Raw genomic sequence first — 22,968 nt, 5'->3', positions numbered from 1 at the left:
TCTTGATGTTTAAATGTTGGGTGCAAAATTGGACTTTGGTTCATCAACTTTAAAAATTGTAATTTTCTAATCTTGCCATGATTGCCAAATGATTTGCTATTGGCCGCGCCGTTCAGGGGCTGGCCCACACTTCTGCCAAGTACATCCAACACAGCTCCTTCCTTACTTTTTGCAGCTAGGAGTCTTCGGCCAGAGCTACCTGCCCAAATGCTCTGATTTTCATGGATTTAGCAGAGTACCACAGAATCATAGAATCCCTACAGTGGGGAAACAGGTCATTTGGCCCAACAAGTCCACATTGACCATCCGAAGAATAACCCACCCATTCCCATTCCCTTACCTTATATTACTCCATATTTCCTCTGACTAATGCACCTAACCAAATGTTATGGGCAATTTAGCATGGCCAATTCACCTAACCTGCACATCTTTGGATTGTGGGTGGAAACCAAAGTATCCAGAGGAAACTCACGCAGACATGAGGAGAATCTGCAAACACCACACAGACAGTTGCCTGAGGCTGGAATAAAAACCCAGCTCCCTGGCGATGTAAGGCAGCAGTGCTAACCACTGAGCCACTGTGGCACCCTAAGAATGTTAATACATGCCACTAGATCAAGTGAACTTGAACCCAAGATTCCTGGCTCTGAGGTAGAGACGCTAGCACTGCACCGCCAAGGGCTCTCTGGTTAAAGATTCACACCTGCGTGGGGAAACCCCAATGGTTTTCCAGTTCTTCGCCATAATCATTTGGATACAACTACAAAAGCACCATACAGGATGGAAATTATGCTGTTTATATAGTCAAGGGGTATATAAATGAGCAGATCCAGGAAACCTTTCTATAAATAGCTTTCTAAACCATCAACAAATGCGAGTCATATTTTGTTGGTGCAAAGGTAGTGCTGCTCACTACAGGGAAACTCACCATTGCTTTCCTTGGTCAGGGAGAGGAAGGCTAGAATGGTTCTGGGTTGACTAATTATGATTGCATTCAGTTTGGATCCATTTACAAAAAACAACCAAAACATTTCATTTTATAATGAGTATGTCGTCAGTTAAGAATCTCCTGTGAGTTCCGCATTCCATCATTTAGGGATAGCAGTGATATAAATGATGCTAAAATATTTCTGTGCACAAGACAGTTCTCATGCACAAGAAAATTCCCCCACAATAAGAAAGTATAATCTCAAAGCAAATGCCAGTGCCTCTCAAATACTGGAAGCTGCATGTTACAATAGAAAACGAAAAAGGAACCAATGAATCCCCTTCAGTAGACCGGTTACTCAGATTCTGAAAATGAAAAATTCTAACATTGAAACATCATCCTTAACTCTTTATGTACTGATCATTGTCTCTACACTTCCCATCACACACTTGTACTCATATAGTGAAATCCTCCCAGTGCCTGAAGAAATGCGCATTAATGAGAAAGTTGAGAAAATTGGCTGAGATTGGCAGTGCTGAGGTTCTTGAAGCCATGAGCAAAGAAAGTCCCATTCTCCAACGTGTTGGATGGTGAAATGAGAATCTCACACGACAGCAGAGGGAGGCCTATTTGCTTCTGTTTGCATTTGTTAATATCTCATTATAATTTAATATCGCTTTATTAATATGTCGGGGCGTGACCAGTGTTTCCCATTCTCACACCCGCCAGATAGAAATGACACAACTTGAAAATCAGAGCAGGAACCTGATGCCTCGAACTGCAGCTTGCTCCTCCAGCCCTCTATCTTGGCTAGCAGTCACCAATGGCTCACAGGAGGCTCCAGAGGCAACCCCCACAGCCACACACACATAAGCATCAGGCACAGGCTTGAGATAATCAATCAGTTGACTACTTAGGGTGACCATCCATACCTTTACAGTCTGCAAAGTGGGTCATGGCCAGCCCTGTGTGAACAATGCAATCAGTCCAGAGAGTCATGATAAATCAGGGGGAGGTGCACACAGATCAGTCAGGGGTCTAGTCACCCATCCGTCAAGGCTGTCTGTACAAGTCAGTGAAAGGAGTAGGTTATAGCAAGTCCTAAAAGACAAAGGGGAGTATTGTGGACCACTCTGCAGGAGGGATACTGGGGAATTCAGTGGTGGTGATTGGAGGCAGAATTTTAGAATGCAGAGGTGATATCACTTTGGGTGGGGGGGGGGGGTGGCAACATATAAAGGTGGCGAGATGACAGAGAGTGGGACAAAAGAAGTAATGAAGGCAAAGGGGTTAAGGCCAGTCCGCACCAGCCTGTGCACCCTACACTGAGGAATGCAGAGCAGCAAGGTAAGCTGCTTGATTGTCTACCTGCAATAATTGGCAAGGCAAGGCACAGGTGGGGCAGTCCTGCAGGTCAGCACTGGAGAGCAGAGAGCACTGGAAGAGAACAGGAGCAGCTATGAAGTGCAGCCTAGTCCAGTCCATGGGTTGGGTGCCTGTGTCTGTGCGAAAAGTATCCCTGCCACAGCCTTTCAATGCTAGAGTCTGAAGACATGCCAATCTGTGCTTTCAGAGTGCACTGCCAGTGCATTGGAAAGGTTGCAGAATTTACCATATGCCACATGCCAATTTGGCAGGGACATGCAGTTGGTGCACACAGATTGTGCTTTGGTCTACAGTTTATTTGCAGGCAACATGAAGGCTGTTCAGAGCAAGCATTATCAGTCAAATTGCACTGTCTTTCATTAGCACACGCTAGAGGTTACACATATTCATGGATTGGACTCTGATCTTTGTAGGCAAAATGAATATTTCCACACATTGCACTTCTTTAATGACAAAAGTATAATGGGGACAGCCAAACCCTGCTGCATTTCCATGGTGATACCCTGATCAATCGGTGGTGACTTGCTTAGTTTGAACTTAATCAATATTTCCATGCCAGCCAAAGTTGAACCAATCAGCATCCTTTCCTCATGTTGTATAAATTGTTGTTTCTTTGCTTTTTTTTTGTATTTCACCCTGATGAATGCTTTGACTTTATGCAACTTTTCAGTATTATTTGTTATGTACTGCAAACAAACAATTTCCTTGAAATTAACTAAAAGGGCAGAAAAAAATGCAGGATTTCGAATACAAGTTACATCCAGTACGAATAGTTTCCACAATCCTTTGTCGTGACTGAAAAAACCATTGGCGTCAGTTTCAAGCACATCCTCACAACTGGCCATGTCCCAAGTTCAATTAATCACCTTTGAATATTTTCACAAATTGCTACCTTTCAAAGAGGTTCTTAAATTTAAGTTTTACAGAACAAAAGCACCAGTAGGTACCTTTTAAACTCACAAGCCATTAAAAAAGATTTTGTTAACAACGAAACTAATACCAATCAAGTGATTCTGCATTGTTTCTATTTTAAAAGGCATTTTCAGTTATTTAAAAATCAGATTATCTACCAGTGGTGGATTAGCCACTCTAATTAAAAAGGTTTATATTATGTGATAAACTCATTTACAACTACATTAATAAAACTCTACCACTCTTTTATGTATTACAAAATAATTTCATGCAAAACAAAATCTATATTGCTGCCTAGGATCTCCACACAAACCCAGACCAAATGCGAATGAAAATGGAATGTGCTTATGCGAATAGGAGTCACAGAATGAGGACAAGGGGTTTGGAGACAGGGGCAGGAAGTGGCTTCCCGAACCCCTATTCCTGATGCTAGGTTCCTCAGTCAGTGCCTCATAATGACAAGGTTTATGTGAAAGAAAACCCCATAATGACAATAGACAAGAAAAAAAGTTAAATTTGACCAATCAGCACAGGATAATTCAAATAAAAAAGGGTTTATTTTCCTTTAGTTCAGAGAAGAATTTACTTTTGGTGATACGTAAACACATTTGAGGGAAAGCTTGAGCAAAATATTGAACTCTAACAACCAGTACGGTTTTCACACAATTTGTGACTGGACCATCAATTGAATCCAAAAGAGAAAGTTGGCCCATTTTCTCTCTTTAGAGTAATTAATTTTCAGTTGATTTCTTTATTATTTATTCCATCTCTCTCTGTATTTTTAGGCAACTCAGAATTTAATTTCTGTTCAATATGGTTGCCTTATACAAACAGTAAAATGCAAGCTTAATATCAGTTCTTTATTAAGGATTAAAACAATCAGCAAATAGACTTAAGTCACAAAGACCAGGATTCTATCAGGTCAACACAGGTCTCACTCTTTGGCATGATAGTTCCATGAGGGATGCTCAATTAGACAATGGTCCCTTCAGGTGTCTAAATGGTCAGCTCTGGGCCTTCTCCATGACTGAAGTGGTTGGTGGCAGAAGTCCAACTTGCTGAGAGTGGCTTCCAGAACCCATATTCCTGATGCTAGGTCCCTTACTCAGTGCCTCATAATGACAAGTTTTAAGTGAAAGAAAACCCCATAATGCAAATAAACAAGAAAAATAGTTACGTTTGACCAATTGGCACAGGATAGTAAAAATAAAAAAGGGTTTCTTTTCCTTTAGTTTTAAGCACTTGCATACCTCCTGAACAAATATGGCACTCAGTGGAATCTCACAATCTTTCCAACTCAGCCTCCACCATGTAGAGTTCTCACTTCCTCCTTAATAATTTCAGACTTTGACTCATATTCATCGAAAGCATGTTCCATCTCAAATCCCGAGACTTGATAATCTATGAACTCTCTCTCACCCAAATCACAATTCCTGTAATGGAACAGAGTACTCAGAAACTCCATCCTCTGACCCCTTTAAATAGTCTGGTAGGGTCTAACAATACTGACAGAACAGCAGTGGCTCTTGCCCAAATCCATAATTTTCTGCTCTTCCAACATGTAGTCCTTTCCAATAATGCAGCAAACACGCAGTAACAGTCGCGAGAAAGGTTCAAACTCCATCACTGTAACTACCTTTTGAATTACCTTTTTGGCTTCTCAGCTTTTCATTCCCATGTCTACCTGAGGTTACACGTGTATTTCTTGAAACATAATGATGTCACAATCAGGAAACCTATTAACTATTTTTCAGAATAATCTCCAGTCCACTGTGCCCTTAAAGAGGACATGCTCCAAAAGAAAATACAAACTTTCCGCAAAGTACATGGACCCAAAGCAACTTGGTCCGTTTGTGTATTTACGATCCATTATCATTTTGAAGACCAGGAAGTGAGCTATACAGTGTGTCTTGGCCAATATTTATCCCTCAATCAAAATCACAAATAAAACTGACCTATTTGGTCATTATCACGTTAAAATTTTGGGAGTTTTCTTCATACTAAGTGACCGCCTTCCTTCTTACATTACAATGGTGACCAAACTTCAAATGTACTTTAGTAGATATGAAGCACTTTGGGATGTGTAATGATTGTAATGAGGTCAGCCAGATTAACTTCATAGAATATCAAGGGATTAATCTGGTCCAATCGGGGAGCCCTGGCTGACAGATATAGACAGAAGTGTCAGACATCCTATTCACTCTGAGAGAGTTGGATCAGAGTCAGTGACTTTCCACACGTAAAGAAAGGGTGACGGGATAGCAGCTTCTGTGGTGTTATAGAATCCCTACAGTGTGGAAGCAGGCCATGTGGCCCATTGAGTCTACACCAACCATCTGAAAAGCATCCCACCCAGACCCACCCCCTGCCTTATGCCTGCATTTCCCATGGCTAAGCCACCTATCCTGCAGAACCCTGGAAACTATGGGCAATTTAGCATGACCAATCCAACCAACCTGTATATCTTTGGATTGTAGAAGGAAACTGGAGCATCTAACAGCCACTCACGCAGACACAGGGAGAGTGTGCAAACCCCACGCAGATAGTCATCTGAGGGTAGAATTGAACCCAGGTCCCTGGCACTGTGAGGCAGTTAGTGCTGACCACTGAGCCACCGGGTTGTCTTATTTCAATGGTTATGAGTGTAAAACATGCTCCTGAAGAAATTAGCTTGCAATAGTAGTTTTGAGTTGAGGTAAGCATTTCTGGCATCATGCTATTATTTGGAAGCTTGACTCATTTGATCCTGCCATCGAGGACTTAGCCCAGAATGTTGACAAGGACAAAAATTATGGCCAACCGCTCCCCACATTTGTGGTAAACCCTGGACTCCGTTACATGTCGACTATGCAGGTCTTTTCATGAGCTCAATGTTCTTAGTCATGGTAGATGTTCACTCAAAGTGGTTGGACATGCATAAAGTTCATTTGTCAAATACAGGGGTTACAATAGGAAAACTGCAAGCATCTATTGCAATACATGGATTCCCGAAAGTGTTGGTCACAGATAACAGGTCATCATTTCCTACCAGGGAGCTTGAGTATTTCCTAAAGTCTAATGGCATTCGACATACAAGGACAGCTCCATACCCGTCCATTATCCAATGGAGTGGCAGAAAGAGCAATCCAAGTTTTGAAGACAGACATAAAGAAATAGCCTACAGCCTCACTGGATACCAAGCTGTTAAAGTTCTAATTTGATTAAAGGACCACCCCTTATGCAACTACAGGGATAGATCCAGCAGAGTTGCTATTGGGGAGAAGTTTTTGAACCAGGTTAAATATGATCATCCCAGACCTGGAGGGAGGGTAGGGTGAAACTGCATTAGGAATGCCAATGCCAGACACGCAGGTCCATTAAGCGAGAGAGACAGTTTAGTTCAGGGGACAAAGCTTGGTATAAGAGCCATAGGAATGGCCCTATATGGGTAAAAAGCAGTGTTGTGTGAGGTCAGGTGCAGTGGTGTATAAAGTTTGGTAAGTGTAATGGTCCCGAGCAAGCATGTGGACCGTATGAGCACAGCAATCCTGCAAATGGGGCAGAAGCAAAACATGCCCGACTCCTCAAAACAGTTGGAAAGGCTGGCAGACCCTGTGTGATCTCCCTCTCTGTGAAGTATTGAGGAGACCCTGGAATCTGAGATGGACATGGTGGATATTACGACCTCCATACCTTTGCCACCTGAAGAAGAGAATGAATTTCTTCCAAGATGCTCCAAGTGCAAGAGTTCCAGGTGCAAAAGCTACTATGTATTACATGTCACATGTATCCGAGGCAGAGTCAGAGGAACCTGAGCTGGCTCTAAAACACCCCAGGAAGAGCGACAATAAAAATAACCCTCTACGTCCTCAGACTCAGACGGGAAGGGATGTAGCAATTGCAATGAGGTCAGTCAGATGGACCTCACAGAATATGAGTTCCCTGACTGGGGCTGTTAACCTTGTCCAATCAGGGAGCCCTGGCTGACAGGTAAAAACGGGAGTGTCAGACATCCTGTTCACTCTGAGACCTGGCTCTGAGGGAGCTGGATCAGTAGTCAAAGACTGTCCACATATAAATAAAAGGTGACTTGGTCATAAGATACCAGCCTCTGGAATTAATTCAGGTCGTCCATTGATTTTTAAAACTTGCATAAATGCAAGTCTTCCTTCTGTTTTGGAAATTGGCTACTCTGGTCTGGCCTATGTGTGCCACAAAGAATATCAATGAATTCTTAATTGACACTTGGATGACTCAATCATCCTCTGAAATGGTTTAACTATCTGCTAAGTTACATTAAATCATGCTATCACCTTGATGAAGTGGTAATGTTCCTAACCCTGGACCAAATTAATCCCAGGTTCAAGTCCCCACCTGCTCTAGAGGTGTATAATAACATCTCTGAAGAGGTGGATTAGAAAAATAAGTTAATAAAGGAAAATTCAGGACAACTAGGTGTCTCCACCTCATGGCAAGGAGGTCTGGGTTCATGTCCCACTGCTCTAAGTGGTGTGCCATAACTTCTCTGATCCAGTTGATTAAGAAAAAAATTGTGGGCAGCTTTAGGAGTGGATAAGAAATGCTGGCATTGTGATCAACATTCATATCTAAAGAACACATTTTTAAAGTGCAACAGTTACATGACAAACTCTTTAATTAAGTACAGCCATTGTATTTCACTGGATTTTATTTCTGGAAATTAAGTCAGAATAAATCATACATAATATGGCAGAGTCAACCATCAGTATTTACCTTTAAACAAGTGTTCTTGGTGGCTATTATTTCAGAATGATTCATGTCTGACTGGTGCTTTTTGTAGCTTACAGTTAAGCAAATGATGGAAACAATTTCTTTGTGCATTTTAAAAAAAATCACCTGAATTATAATATGTAAAGTAAACAATGACTTTACATGGTGCGCATATGCAGGAAACATTTTTCCCATTGAGTTTGTTTTGAGAATGTTACATGTTTTGTTCCTCTAATATGAGCTGTTTTGATACCTTTCTTTGAATTAGCTTTTTTGATCTGAATACTGTTACCAGGAATTAATAGTTACCTTCCAGTCAATCATAATCTCCATTTTTATTTAACTAAGCATTCATAATTGTTCTAATATTGCTCTCAATTAGTGACTTGAGAAAAGGGATTAACATCAAAGGATAATTTTGTAAGTTTTGAACAACTAAGTCAAAAAAAGCAGAACAAAAACATCTTACTCTGAGAACAGTTACAAAACCTACGAATTGTAAGACGTGGGTATGTTTTAAGGAAGATGCTAATGTATCTACTCATCTCATCGCCAGTCATTTCCAGCCTCATGTTCCTGCCAGGAAAGTGACATCACTGTGGTCAAATAACTGATGTATTATTTTATTAGGTTGTGAGACTGTATGCAATTATCCTGAGGTTCACAATGTAACTGTCAGAAATCAGTTTTGAAAAAAATTGGAGGTTTTAAAAGTCAATTAAATCATGCACAATATGGCAGAGTCGATCATCAGTATTTACCTGTGAGCAAGTGTTCTTGGTGGTTATTATTTCAGAATGGTTCATGTCTGACTGGTGCATGATGCTTCCATAAAAGTAATCGTGATTTGGAGATGCCAGTGTTGGAATCAGTTGTACAAAGTTAAAAATCACACAACACCAGGTTATAGTCCAACAGGTTTAATTGGAAGCACTAGCTTTCGGAGCGACGCTCCTTCATCAGGTGATAGTGGAGGGCTCAGAATTTATAGCAAAGATTTACAGTGTGATGTAACTGAAATTATACATTGAAAAATTGATTGTCTGTTAAGCCTTTCATCTGTTAGAATACAGTGATAGTTTCACTTAACCTTTTTTTTAAAAAAGTTGCATTCTCAGGTCAGCTGTTAACAATGGTGATAGCTAGACAATATGTTGAAGGTGTTGGCCCCCTGTGTTCTCTGTCTATGCCATGATGCTTAGATCGATTCTAATCTAATAAGTGAGATAACAGAGTTTTACATAAATTCAAGCCGTTTTTGAGCTCAGAGTTCTACATGAATGTATGCAGTTTTTGAGCAAAGTGAAATGCAACCCTGCAAGTACAAATTCACCCCACAAAATATATGTGTACATGTGAGTCTTTGTCTATGTGTGTGTGTGTCTGTCTGTCTGGGTTGGGTGTTGTGAGTGTGAGAAAGTGTAGATGTGTGTGTGTAGTTAGTGCAGAGTGTCTTAAGTCTGTTAGGGGGTTCATGTGTGAGTGTGGGAGTGTGTGTGCATCGGTGTGCATGTGTGTCTGAGTGTATGTGAGAGTGTGTGTGTAGGAGTATCTGTGTGTGCGTATAGTGCAGTGGTGGTCACCTGGAATGTGGCATGAACCCAAGGTCCCGGTTGAGGCCCTCCAAGCTCTGCTCGGCCACTCTGCTCAACCAGGACCTTAGGTTCATGTCAGAAGCGTTGCTCCAAAAGCTAGTGTACTTCCAATTAAACCTGTTGGACTATAACCTGGTGTTGTGTGGTTTTTAACTCCATAAAAGTAATTTGCAAATGTAAATCTTGAACCATGCTATCAATTTATTAAACACAACATAAAATTGTTTCCTTTTTACTGTACTTTTTCCATTAGAATATTTTTATTAACTTTAAGAGTTGTAATCTGTTTCAATTGTATTAGTAAAAGTTGAAAATATATTTATAACCAAAAATAATCAATTTAAGAATGATGTGCGCCATTTGAGTTACTAATTATAAATTATTGATTATGGCTTTTCAAAAATACTGAATCATTTCATATGATATTTGGTGTGCACTAATTAGTTTCTAAGTAAGTTAAATATATTTTAACACAAAAGTATTTGAAAGGCTTTCAAAATCTGATACGTTAACAGGTCTAATTTGGGCAAATTGAGTCTTAAACCAGTAAAAGATCACAGCTCACAAATGTAAGTGACTTAAAACTCCAACATATTAATACTGATTTGGTCAGTTTCATCTTGATTGTACCAGCAATTTAACAGCTGGGTCAGTTAGAATGATGTATCAAGCTGATCCTAATACAATGTTCCAAGTTCCAAGCTGGGGAAGAAATAACTGAAAGCTAAAGAATGCTGTGCACTTAGTTCATCCTGTACATTTCAGAGTTTGGTTTCAAATTTGAGGAGTGGGATTCAAACTCCAGGCAATCTTGACAACTGTGTCAAAGATGTGCAGTAACTTTACAACGACTACAGTTCTTTGAAGCCTACAACTTAGAACTTATGACTAAAAGTTCTCTTCATACTGTTTTTAATCAGAGGCAATGATGGCAGTCAAATTGGAGATAGAAAGATTATGGACTCAGGCTTGATGGTGATCAGGACCCCTACACATTCCCTTTAATAGTACTGACTTTTACAACATTGGAATTCTGAATTTGACCCCTCAAACATAAGATTCATGAAGCTAAATTAGAGGATTCTCAAAGTTAGGGATTGGGAATATAATATATGAATAATTCATACCTGTTCAAAATAAAGCAGCCAAAACATAAATTTCATGAAGCTTGCTGATAATGTTGACAGTGACCTGCAGCCCAGTGTTGAATGTGTGCTGAGTGGGTGCACACCTCAGCAGGACACACAAAAACATTTACACCAATCAAAGTCTCCTTTTGTGCTTTATCATTCCATGTTTCTATAAACAAGATGCTGCGTTTTAAAAATGAGGTATTCTGGTCGTAACATGGGGCTGGAACTGATTGGAAAAATGTTGAAACGATGATAAACTTACCTGTCTCAAGTTTTTCAGATGCAGCATTGGAGCCTTTGGTGCAGGAGATGCACAACAGGGGAGAGATTCTCTTCCTTAAGGAGACCAGAAGGCCCACCAGGCAGCTCCTAAGAAGGCAGCTTTGTGAATACTCTAAACTCAAAGATAATAATAAATGGAGTCCTACTTAAGATTAAAAGTCTTCAGAATGGTTCAAACCGCCAGAGGAAGTGATCGATGCAGGTACAATTACAACATTTAAAATATATTTAGACAAGTACATAAATCGGAAAGATTTAGAGGGATGTGGGCCAAACACAGACAAATGGGACTAGTTTTGTTTAGGAAACCTGTTTGGCATGGACAAGTTGGACTGAAGGGCCTTTTTCGGTATTACTCTGTCACTCTGTAGCCAATCAGTTAAACCATTAGCCTCATATAATGCTCAATTCACAACAGTCCCTTCACACACTGAGCAAAAATCTCCAAGTTCAATTCATACCTCATGTTGATACCTCATGTCACTTTGCCCTCCCACACCGAAACCTGCTGCAGGATACATTCACATATCCTGTTTGCATTTACTGCCAACTGTTTAACTGTGTGGTCATTTTACCAGATCACAATGTCCATTCATAAACACTATCAGAAGGATGTTGTGAAACTTGAAAGTGTTTAGAAAAGATTTACAAGGATGTTGCCTGGATTGGGGGGGTTTGAGCTATAGGGAGAGGCTGGATAGACTGGGGCTGTTTACCTTAGAGCGTTGGAGGCTGAGGTTGATACAATCATGAGGGTAAACAGACTTTTTCCTTTTTGGGGGCTGGATGCGGTGGGGTGGGGGATCATGGATGGGAGGAGTCCAGAATTAGAGGGCATAGTTTTAGGGTGAGAGGTCAAAAATGTAAAAGGGACGTAAGGGGCAGTGTTTTCACACAGAGAGTGGTGCTTGTGTGGAATGAGCTGCCAGAGGAAGTGGTGGAGGCTGGTATAATCACAAAATTTAAAGAATCTGGATGGTTTTTTTGAATAGGAAGGGTTTAGAGGAATATGGGCCAAGTGTTGGCAAACAGGACTAGATTACATTAGGATATCTGGTCGGCATGGACAAGTTGGACTGAAGGGTCTGTTTCCTTGCTGTATATCTCTATGGATCTATAACATTTCTCTCCTTCCTGCAGGACAAGGTGACCTATAATAGGTGGTAGCAGCAGCAAACTGGCATGAGACTGACATGGTTGCATGTTCTCTCCCTAATGAAGGAAACTCCGCTGGTCTTCATTTGTATAAATGTTATATGATTCATATGATTGGCCATGGGCAGAGATGAAACCAGCGAGGCTGATAGTATATTTCTGGCTAATGTAACATCTCATTGGTAACTTCAAGCAACAATTTGGAAATAGTGTAACCATGTACCCTTTACTTACACCAATCCTACCCTTGTATCTTCCTGCCTAACACACACGAAGATGATTGCGCTTTTTGGAGGTCAGTCATCTTAGCTCCACATCATCTCTGCAGGAGTTCCTCAGGATAGTACCCTAGATCTAGCCATCTTTAGCTGCTTTCATGAATGACCTTACCTCCATCATAAGATTAGAAATGGGTGGCATGTTTACTGATGAGTGCACAATGTTTTGCACCAGTTGCAAGACCTCAGATATTGATTGATTCCTTGTTCATATGCAGAAGGACCTGGACAAACTCCAGGACTGGGCTGATAAGTGGCAAGTAATATTCATGCCACACAAGTGCCAGGCAATGATTATCTCCAATAAAGGAGAACCTAACCATTACCTCTTAACATTCAATGGCATTACTGAATCCCCTTCTATCAACTTCCTGGGGTTACCATTGACCAAACATTGAACGGAATCAACCACATATATACTGTGGCTACAACTGTAGGTCAGAGCCGAGAATTTTCTGCTAAATAACTCATGATGTGCCTCCCCAAAACCTGTCCACTATCTACAAAGCACAAGCTAGGACTGGGATATAACACTCTTAATTTTCTGGATGAATGCAGCTCCAATAACATTCAAGAAGCTTGATACTATCCAGTAAAAAGTAGCACCTTGAATAACTATTTTCAATCATCACTCCTTTCACATCAGGCAGACAATGGCAGCAGTGTGTATCATCTACAAGAGACACTGCAGTAACTCACCAGGGCTCCTCCAACAGCACCTACCAAACCTGCAACCTCCACCAACCAGAAGGTAGCAGATTCAAGGGAATACATCAGCAGTAGCCAGGGCAGGGTGAAAGGATTGTATTGGGGTTAGCTCTCTGCATGGCAGACAGGGCAGTGGGTTCTGCTTGGAGAACTCAGATGAAAATCTTGAGGAAGTGGTAAATAGGAAGAGACTGATTGGGATTCGCACGAAAACGCTTGGTACATTGCTGGCCCACTAGAGACTGTTGGCACTATCAACGAGAATGGGTTGGGGCAGATGGTCTGGTTCCAATTTGACACAGAGCTTTGTGTGGTATTTGGAAGCAGAGTTAGTGGAGTGGATGTAGTGGTCAATTTGATAAGACTTCTTGTTGACCTGACCATGACTGATGCCTCAGATTCAATTGCAGTACTGGTAGATGTCATTCAATATCTTCCTGCTTTGAAGATCAGAATAATCTAATTAAATCCTAGTTTATTTTCATATAAGCTCAGAGCACTGGTATTAATACTCAAAGCAGCTCTCAGCATTTCACAGCAGTCCAGCAATCAGGTGCTTCAATGTATTATATCAAATTACTGAGGCAGCACCCAGTGTAATGTTTGTTAGGTCATCTGTATTCTCCACCATTGAAATTAAGGAACCTTACACCAGGCATTTGCAGCCATTGGGGGAACACTGGTTAGAAAGATGAGATAAGGCAAGGCACCTGGAGAAATATGGGTGATAGATAATTGAAATAGTGGACCAGTGCAGGATGAATGAAGAATCAAGACAGCCGCTGGAATACTGGGCATGCACCACTCACGTGCTGTGAGTGGTGAATGCACAATATTCCAATGGCTGTCTTGAAGTTTAGTTTGGTCAATGTACAGTTAATGTCCACTACTCTCATGCTGCAACTAAACTTCTGCAGTTTCAGGACATCTCAGTTTGCTTTTAGCTGTGGATGGAGCATCAATGTGATTTTGTAAATTGCAAAAACCAGACAACGTGAAAAAGTAAACCACAAAGCATTAACCAATCAATCTGTTCATCACCTGGAGAGAAGATAATGTTCTGGGAAATGTTTTGCAGTAAATGGAACAGAAAATATTGGACATATTCAACAGGTCAGATAGTGCCTTTGGAGAGCTATAAAGAGTCAACTTTTCCACTTATTGACTTTCCATCAGAGCAAGAAAAGGTTCGGCATGTAAGAGTATTTAAGCAAGTTCACAGGCAAGGAAAAGAGAAGTGTAAAGGAATTGGGGAAGTTTGTGATAGTGTGGAAGGAAGGCAAGAGTAATGAATAATAAGGAGACAAATAAAGTGACGAAGGATGGATCTAGAGATGTAATAATGGATTGTTAAGTTATCACCAATAGCTAATGCCTGGGAAAAAAGTTACAGAGTTATAGCCTGAACATTTGAACTCAGTGATAAGTCCAACAGGCATTAAAGTGGTAAAGTCGTATTAATGGCTGTTCCTTGAGATTATGTTAAGCTTCATTGGAATAATGTAGGAAGCAAAGAACAGACAGGTCAGAATGGGAATGGGGCAGAGAATGAAAATGACTGAAATGTTGGCACTTAGCCATTGTTTTCATCTCCATCTCCAGGTAGTATGGTAGCTCAGTAGTTAACACCACTGCATCACAGTGCAAAGAACCCAGCTTCAATTCAGGTGACTGTCTGTGTGGAGTTTGCGAGTCTAAGTGTGTTTCTGCTGGGTGTTGTAGTTTCCTCCCAGATTCCAAAGATGTGCAGGTTAGAGGGAATGGCCAAGTTAAATACCCCATAATGTCCAGGGATGTGCAGACTATGTGGATTAGTCATGGGAAATGCTGGGGTAGAGTGGGGGTCTGAGTGGAATACAGTTCAGGTTGTTGGTGTGGACATGAATGTGAATATCTTCTGCAGATTTTCCCTCCTCAGCCTCAAACTCCAATAATCTATTTCTAAAATAAAAACAGAATTGCTGCAGAAACTCAGCAGGTCCAACAGTATCCATGGAGAAACAGTATCCAAGGTCCACAAACAGGATCAGCTGGTAGACCCATTATATTAGCTGTTCATACGACACAGAATCTGTTTTTTTTTTCTCAATTCTATATGTTCTAGCCTCGACCAGTCCCTGCATTTGTATCTCTTCTGATGCCCATTCCACATTTAACAGTTTCCAGTTTCATGACCTTAAATATCTCCTTTTCACCATGGACATCCAATCCCTGTACCATCCCATTCTCTACCAGATCAATCTGATAGCTCTCTGCTTCTTTGTTGAATGGAGATCCAACCAGATTGCCATCTTGTACCTGGCTGACCTTGTTCTCACATTGATCAACTCCTCCCTCAATTCATTCAATCCCTCTAAATAAGAGGCCACCTTCCCATGTCACTTTTCTATTCAAGCAAACAAGATGCAATAGCTCCCTTCTCTTTGCCCTCTATCCAGGGCTCCAAACACTTCACCTAATAGAAACAATCCATTACTATCACTTTTTGCTTTGCAAACTCATCCTCCTTGTCACTTAATCTCTCACTTGAATTATTTGAGAAGCCACATTCTTTTGTCATTACAGGTATCTCAGGATGCAACTTAATGTCAACCTTAATTCTGCCTGGCATGGAAGAAAGAACACAACAAAACTTTCCCAATCATGTGCTGTGACCAGAGCTGCTGATCTGATTGCTGTGAAGTGTGGGCAAAGCCCTTTAAAATCTTCTGTTATCTTGAGCGTGATGTGACCAAACTGATGAGTCTCAGATACTTGATTCCAGCTACCAATGAGAAGAAAGGATAAACACTTACCCATCCACCGCTGACCTCACAGTCCACACCCCAATCTCCCATCTCCAATTCCATTCCTTCCCTTTGCCCCTGCTCTCAGAACTCCTCCACAGTTTGTCCTACTGTGGAATTATGGCAATTACTTCAAGTCTTGAAGTGGGGTCACAATGGGAAAGGGTTTGAGAAACGCTTGAGTAGAGTGAATACAAGTAAGTTTAGGAACTCTGCTGAATGGAAGAGGAAGAGAACAACAAGCCTGTGAATTGGTATGCCACCATGTTCCAGCTGCACTTGTTGACATGTTGGCATGTGGATGTAACAGTCAGTGTTACAAATTCAAGGAAATGTTAATCATTTTTCAAGTGACCTGCTTCTATCCACAGCTCTTGCACCTTAATAAACCATTGGGAATTAAGTAATGGTCCACATACTGATTGTTCTTCCTTTTTTTAAAGCAACATCTACATCCCTCTGCCCTCCTGACTGAATGTCTTCCCACTGCTTAGAACCTAAAAAAGGGACTGAAGACTGAAAAGCTCAAACTAAATTCACCTGTTCCTGGACACAGCTTTTTTGAACACTAATATGTTGCCCTTCCATGGCATCCCATAACAAACTAAAATAACTTGTAATCACGGCTTCAGTTTTAGTGTTTTTTTTCCTCCTGGTGCTTATTGAAGTTAGTTAAAATCAGGGGAAGTTTTCTTCCTCCAAGTTCCCCTACAGTTTGATTAGTCTGCAAATATGTACTTCAAAAAGGGAAAAAGATAACTTTCTTCACCAAACAAAGCTTTCATTTGGTTAAACTTAAGACCACATCTTCCTCAGGAAAGTTCCCATACAAAAATGTTCTTGCTTTCTGTTCTAAACTGAATGTGAGTAAAGGCTAGCATTTCAATTGTAGCTGGAGGGTGGGGGATAGCTGGCAGTGGGAAAGGAATCATTTTTTCTGTCAATTGTATTGCCCTGGTTCTGTAATTTACCTCGGAGAGGCAGCATCCGAGTAGGAGGAGAGTTGACATTGAATAGATCTGTTGTTATGTTGGTCCAAGGAATGGATGGAACATTGTGTGCATGTAAAGGCTCCCTTGCCTTTGGGGTTGCTATGATTGGCTTGTCTCACATGAGTTGTTGAATCCCCTAATTCATTTCTGCCTAGTACACAGTCTCGCATACTAGCCACCTCGTGTGTTCAATGCCTCTGTGTTCCTTGTTAAAAATCACACAACACCAGGTTATAGTCCAATAGGTTTAATTGGAAGCACAACTAGCTTCCAATTAAACCTGTTGGACTATAACCTGGTGTTGTGTGATTTTTAACTTAGTATACCTCAGTCCAACACCGGCATCTCCAAATCTGTGTTCCTTGTATCCAAATCTGTGTTCCTTGTATAACATGCGCATGATATCCTGGTATAATGCTTTTAGTATTAGGATTTGTTTACCCTTGAAAATGACTTGCTGTGACATTCCAGAATTGTTCTTTTTATGACCAGGTAGTTTGTAAATAATCTTAGGCCATTTTTGGATAATGGTCTTTTGCAACATCTCTGTCAGTTGTTGATTGCAACTGCTCATTCTCACTAGCTCTGGCCAAAATGTAACAAATCAATCTTGAGAACATCTTCATCTCCAACTGATTCAATTCCGTCATGTGTAGTCTGAAGCACTAGTTGTGAGTTTATTTTCATGAATTGCGAGTTTGCCAAAAGCTGTGCATACAGGTAGTCTTGCTGAATTGTTGGTATCTGTTACATAGAAGATTTCAGCAAGCTGAGATGAAATGTGACTGTGCCAATGCACAAAACTGGCGTTCTGTAATACATTGTCAGATGGTCTCCAGCAGGCTGTTGCTTGGAGTGTGACTTACTGAAGTACATTGCTTTCAGGATACTAGTCTCTGTGTCAATTTTAGCTTTTAAAGTCTGTCTACCTGCCCTTTTAGGATATATGATATTACTGGTTGTAAAAGCTTCAGGTCACCTCATACCATCAACATGATGTGCGAGGATAACAGTATGGATAACTTCATCATTGTGTAAAATTTACTTTTCATTTGGTTGACTAAGAACTTCATAGATGTACTTACATTTGAGTACTGCCTTAACATCTTTAGTGCCGGTGTAGCACCACTTTATTTGTCATTTGTGTTTTTGATGGAAGTCTGAAATGGCCTATAGATCCAGAATTCCAGCACACGCAAGCCAATGTCTCTTGGTGCTACATGATTTATAGATATGAAAGAAAGCTGAACAGGTTTGGATAGTTGCGACAAGTTATATCTATTAAGTATTTTGCTGGTTTGATACATTTTGCTGACCATGGCAATAATGTTGGCTACACCTATAGCATGTAATTACTGAAGGCCTATCACTGTAGCTTCATACAAGCATCCATTCTCAAGTAATACATCAATGTTATTGATGCATTAAATTATATATTGTATACATTTTCTCTTGCCCAGAATATAATTCCTGGAAGCCTTAATTGATGTAGAAGCGACAACTATCTCAATGATTCTATGAGATTCTCTTAAAATAAAATCACACTCAGATTCTTTGCTGTATCACCTTCCAACAAACTGGTCAATAACTTGTTAATTTTGCTATCAGGCATGAATTGGAGTCTGTTAACTCTGAAGCTAATTCTTACCTTGAGGTGGGCTTTGTGTACCTTCCAGATCATTTCTGGATATTTCTGATTGTCCCCTGAAAGGCCATGTGTTTGATTCTGGGAGGACCCTAACTCCCTATGAAAAGCAAGGTATCAGAGATCTCTACCAGAGTCATTTATTGCTTGATCTGTCAAATGAAACTTCATATATTGTTTAAAAATTTGTAATTCAGGAAAGGTGTAATTTGCTGCTCAATCCATAAGTAAATGTTCTTTTTTTCCATTTGTATTTGAGAGTTTTGGTTTGTTTTAAAGAAGTGCAATATTGAGGTATATCTATCACTGTTTGGTTCCTCCCTTTTTTTGTTTTGTTTTTGTTTCATTTTACTTTTCTTGTCACTTATCTTTGAAAGCTTAGGTCCCTTAGAGTGTGCTATTTTGAAGAGCTACAATCTTGTAGATTGAAAATTGCAGCATTGTCAGTACAGAATGCAACATCTCTCAAGAGTTTTTGCCAAATAAGGCGTGTTGACATCACATAGACTTCCTTTTGTCTAGACATCAATCTGGGGAAAGAAGATTCCAGATTCAATTGACCTCCAATCACAGGAAAGTGTAGTGCATTGTTAGTATAGGAACCTATATTTAAGTGGTTGCTTACCTGAACTTTCTTTCAGGGAAGCTTTGTAGCTGCATTGTAGCTATATTAAATTGTTGTGTTCTTTTTAAAACAGAACTGCAGGGTCTTTTTTTTTAAGAGAGACAGGAATTCTAACTTGAAATAATTTAGATTTCAATCAAAAAGAAAATGTCTCTTTCCTCTGGCTAGTCAATACCTAACTATAGGTCTGTACTCCCAACAGCTAATGCTGCTAGTTGTCTGAAGTTTTTGATGTTCAGGACTCTATTCTGTTGATTTTCAATGAAGTTTTCAAATATCTACCACCTAGATCTTGAAGTGGTCTTTTTAGACAGTCACCACTGATATCAAGGTATATTTACCTTATGTGCCAAAGCTTATTGTTATGGGCCAGACCAAATCCCCACAAAAAATATTAAGAAGATAGTCTAGAACTTGACTTTTTCTTATTTTAAAGGTAAGTGTAAGATGTTTCATTCCAGATGCAATTTGATAGGTCAAACTACCAACTTGAAGCAAGACATGCTTTATTTTTACACTAGAGTTAACATAGAGTCATAGAGATGTACAACATGGAAACAGACCCTTCGGTCCAACCTGTCCATGCCGGCCAGACATCCCAACCCAATCTAGTCCCACCTGCCAGCACCCGGCCCATATCCCTCCAAACCCTTCCTATTCATATACCCATCCAAATGCCGCTTAAACGTTGCAATTGTACCAGCCTCCACCACATCCTCTGGCAACTCATTCCATACACGTACTACCCTCTGCGTGAAAAAAGTTGCCCCTTAGGTCTCTTTTATATCTTTCCCCTCTCACCCTAAACCTTTGCCCTCTAGTTCTGGACTCCCTGACCCCAGGGAAAAGACTTTGTCTATTTATCCTATCCATGCACCTCATAATTTTGTAAACCTCTATAAGGTCGTCCCTCAGCCTCCGATACTTCAGGGAAAACAGCCCCAGCCTGTTCAGCCTCTCCCTGTAGCTCAAATCCTCCAACCCTGGCAACATCCTTGTAAATTTTTTCTGAACCCCTTCAAGTTTCACAACATCTTTCTGATAGGAAGGAGACCAGAATTGCATGCAATATTCCAACCCTGGCATAACCAATGTCCTGTACAGCCGCAACATGACCATCCAACTCCTGTACTCAATACTCTGATGAATAAAGGAAAACATACCAAATGCCTTCTTCACTATCCTATCTACCTGCAACTCCACTTTCAAGGAGCTATGAACCTGCACTCCAAGGTCTCTTTGTTCAGCAACACTCCCTAGGACCTTTCCATTAAGTGTATACATCCTGCTAAGATTTGCTTTCCCAAAATGCAGCACCTCGCATTTATCTGAATTAAACTCCAACTACCATTTCTCAGCCCATTGGCCCATCTGGTCCAGATCCTGTTGTAATCTGAGGTAACCCTTCTTGCTGTCCACTCCACCTCCAATTTTGGTGTCATCTGCAAACTTGCTAACTATACCTCTTATGCTCGTATCTAAATCTTTTATATAAATGATAAAAAGTAGAGGACCCCGCACCGATCCTTGTAGCACTCCACTGGTCACAGGCCTCCAGTCTGAAATATAGACAAAATAAAAATAAAAGTATTGGTTTAACCGTAACTCTTTCAACATGCTTAACAAACTAATATATATTAACTACTACTAATTAACAGTTCTATTATAGAAATGTACCATAAACGCACCCTGGGCAAAGGCAAATTAAGTAAAATAGATTGTCTCACATGTAATTCTAGCAGCAGAAGAGAACCCTAGCTTTTAGCTGTAACTGAGAGAGAAATAAAACTTTCCACATTCAGCTTCAAAGACCCAAGCAACTGCTGAAAGCTAACACTAAAATGCTGGTTCTGTGAGAGCTTGACCCTACACATTCAGGCCGCGTCTATTGTTCTAATCTAACAAAACAAGGCCTGACAAACTGCTTACTTTATTGGCTTTGAGCAGGCTGCTCTGAATCTCTGTTTCATTTTTAAAAATGGAGAAAATATATCTCTTAAAACCATAGTATTGTCACACCTCCCCCTTTAAAAAATGAACCATCAAAATACCAAGATGGCTTCATTTTTAAAAAGCTTTAGCCTTACGCTGATAGTACACTACAATGCATATATATTACATTGACTGTGAGCATGAAAACATTCACTACTACAGTGCATTTCAGTCCATTTTTTCCTGCCACTGAATGCTTCTGTCTTCCTTCACTAAAGTAGTGACAATGTGTCTGTAGTAATTGAAACGAGGTCAGCCAGGTGGGGGCCGGTGGGGGGGGGGGGGGGGATGGGGGAGGAGTTTCCCCAAAGAATATGAGCTCCCTTATTGGGGATATTAATCTGGTCCAATTAGGGAAACCTGGCTGACAGATAAGAACAGGAGTGTCAGACATCCTGGTCACTCTGACACCTGACTCTGAGCGAACTGGAGTAGTGCCAAGGATTTCCTATGTACAAATAAAGGGTGAATTGATGAAGGAATACCAGCCGCTGTGGAGTTATTTCAGTGTTGGTAATTCTTTAAAAAAAATTATTCATCTTGTGGGATGTGGGCATTGCTGCCTGGTCAGCATTTATTGCCATTCCTTAGTTGCCCTTGAGAAAGTTGTGGTGAGCTGCCTTCTTAATTTGCTGCAGTCCACCAGTTGTGGGTTGACTCACAATGCCATTAGATTTTGACCCAGTCACAGTGAAGGAACGGCAATATAGTTCCAAGTCAGGATGGTGAATGCCTTGGAGGGGAACATGAAGGTGGTGGTGCTCCTGCATATCTGATCCCCTGTCCTTCTAGATGGAAATGGTCATGAATTTGAAAGGTGCTGTCTGAGGATCTTTGGTGAATTTCTGCAGTGCATCTTGTAAATGGTACACACTGCTACTATTGAGTAGCAGTGGTGGAGGAAGTGGATGGTATGGTGCCAATCAAGTAGGCTGTTTTGTTGTGGATGGTGGCAAGCTTCTTGAGTGTTATTGGGACTGCACTCATCCAGGCAAGTGGGGAATATTCCATTACATTCCTGACTTGTGCCTTGTAGATGGTGCCTAGCAGCTTGGGCCTGGGAGACTACCCTGAGGAATTCTTGCAGAGATATCCTGGAGCTGAGATGACTGACCTCCAACAACCATGGCCATTGCCCTATGTGTGAGGCATGACTCGAACCACCGGAGAGTTTGCAGCCTGATACCATTTGATTTCAGTTTTGCTTGGGTTCCTTGATGCCACTCTTGGTTGAATGCAGCCTTGATGTCGAGGGCTGTCACTGTCACCTCACTGTGCAGTTCAGCTCTTTTGTCTATGTTTGAACCAAGGCTATAGTGAGGTCAGGAGCTAAGTGGCCCTGGTGGAATCCAAACTAGACATCACTGGGCGGGTGATGCTTGATAGCACTGTTGATGACACCTTCCATCACTTTACTGATGTTTGAGAGTAGCCTGATGGGATGGTAATTGGCTGGGTTGGATTTGTAGCATTTACTTCTTATATTGTATACTTCTTATACCGACAACAAGCAAAACTAATGTCATTTATAAAATACCGTGCAAGGACTGTAACAAACACTACATTGGACAAACAGGCAGAAAACTAGCTACCAGGATACATGACCCTCTCTCACTAGTGTCCTTACATACGGATGAGGAAGGACACCACTTTGACTCGATCAAGACATCCATCTTAGGATAAGCCAAACAAAGACATGCATGAGAATTCCTAGAAGCATGGCATTCCAACTGAACTCTATCAACAAACACATTGAGTTAGATCCCATCTACCACCCCTTGAAAAAAAGGAACAGGAGGTGACTTCACCACCAGAAATAACAT

The sequence above is a fragment of the Hemiscyllium ocellatum genome, chromosome 10 (genome assembly GCF_020745735.1).
Source record: "Hemiscyllium ocellatum isolate sHemOce1 chromosome 10, sHemOce1.pat.X.cur, whole genome shotgun sequence".
NCBI classification, from domain to species: Eukaryota; Metazoa; Chordata; class Chondrichthyes; order Orectolobiformes; family Hemiscylliidae; genus Hemiscyllium; species Hemiscyllium ocellatum.
Note: the sequence above shows the minus strand (reverse complement) of the source record.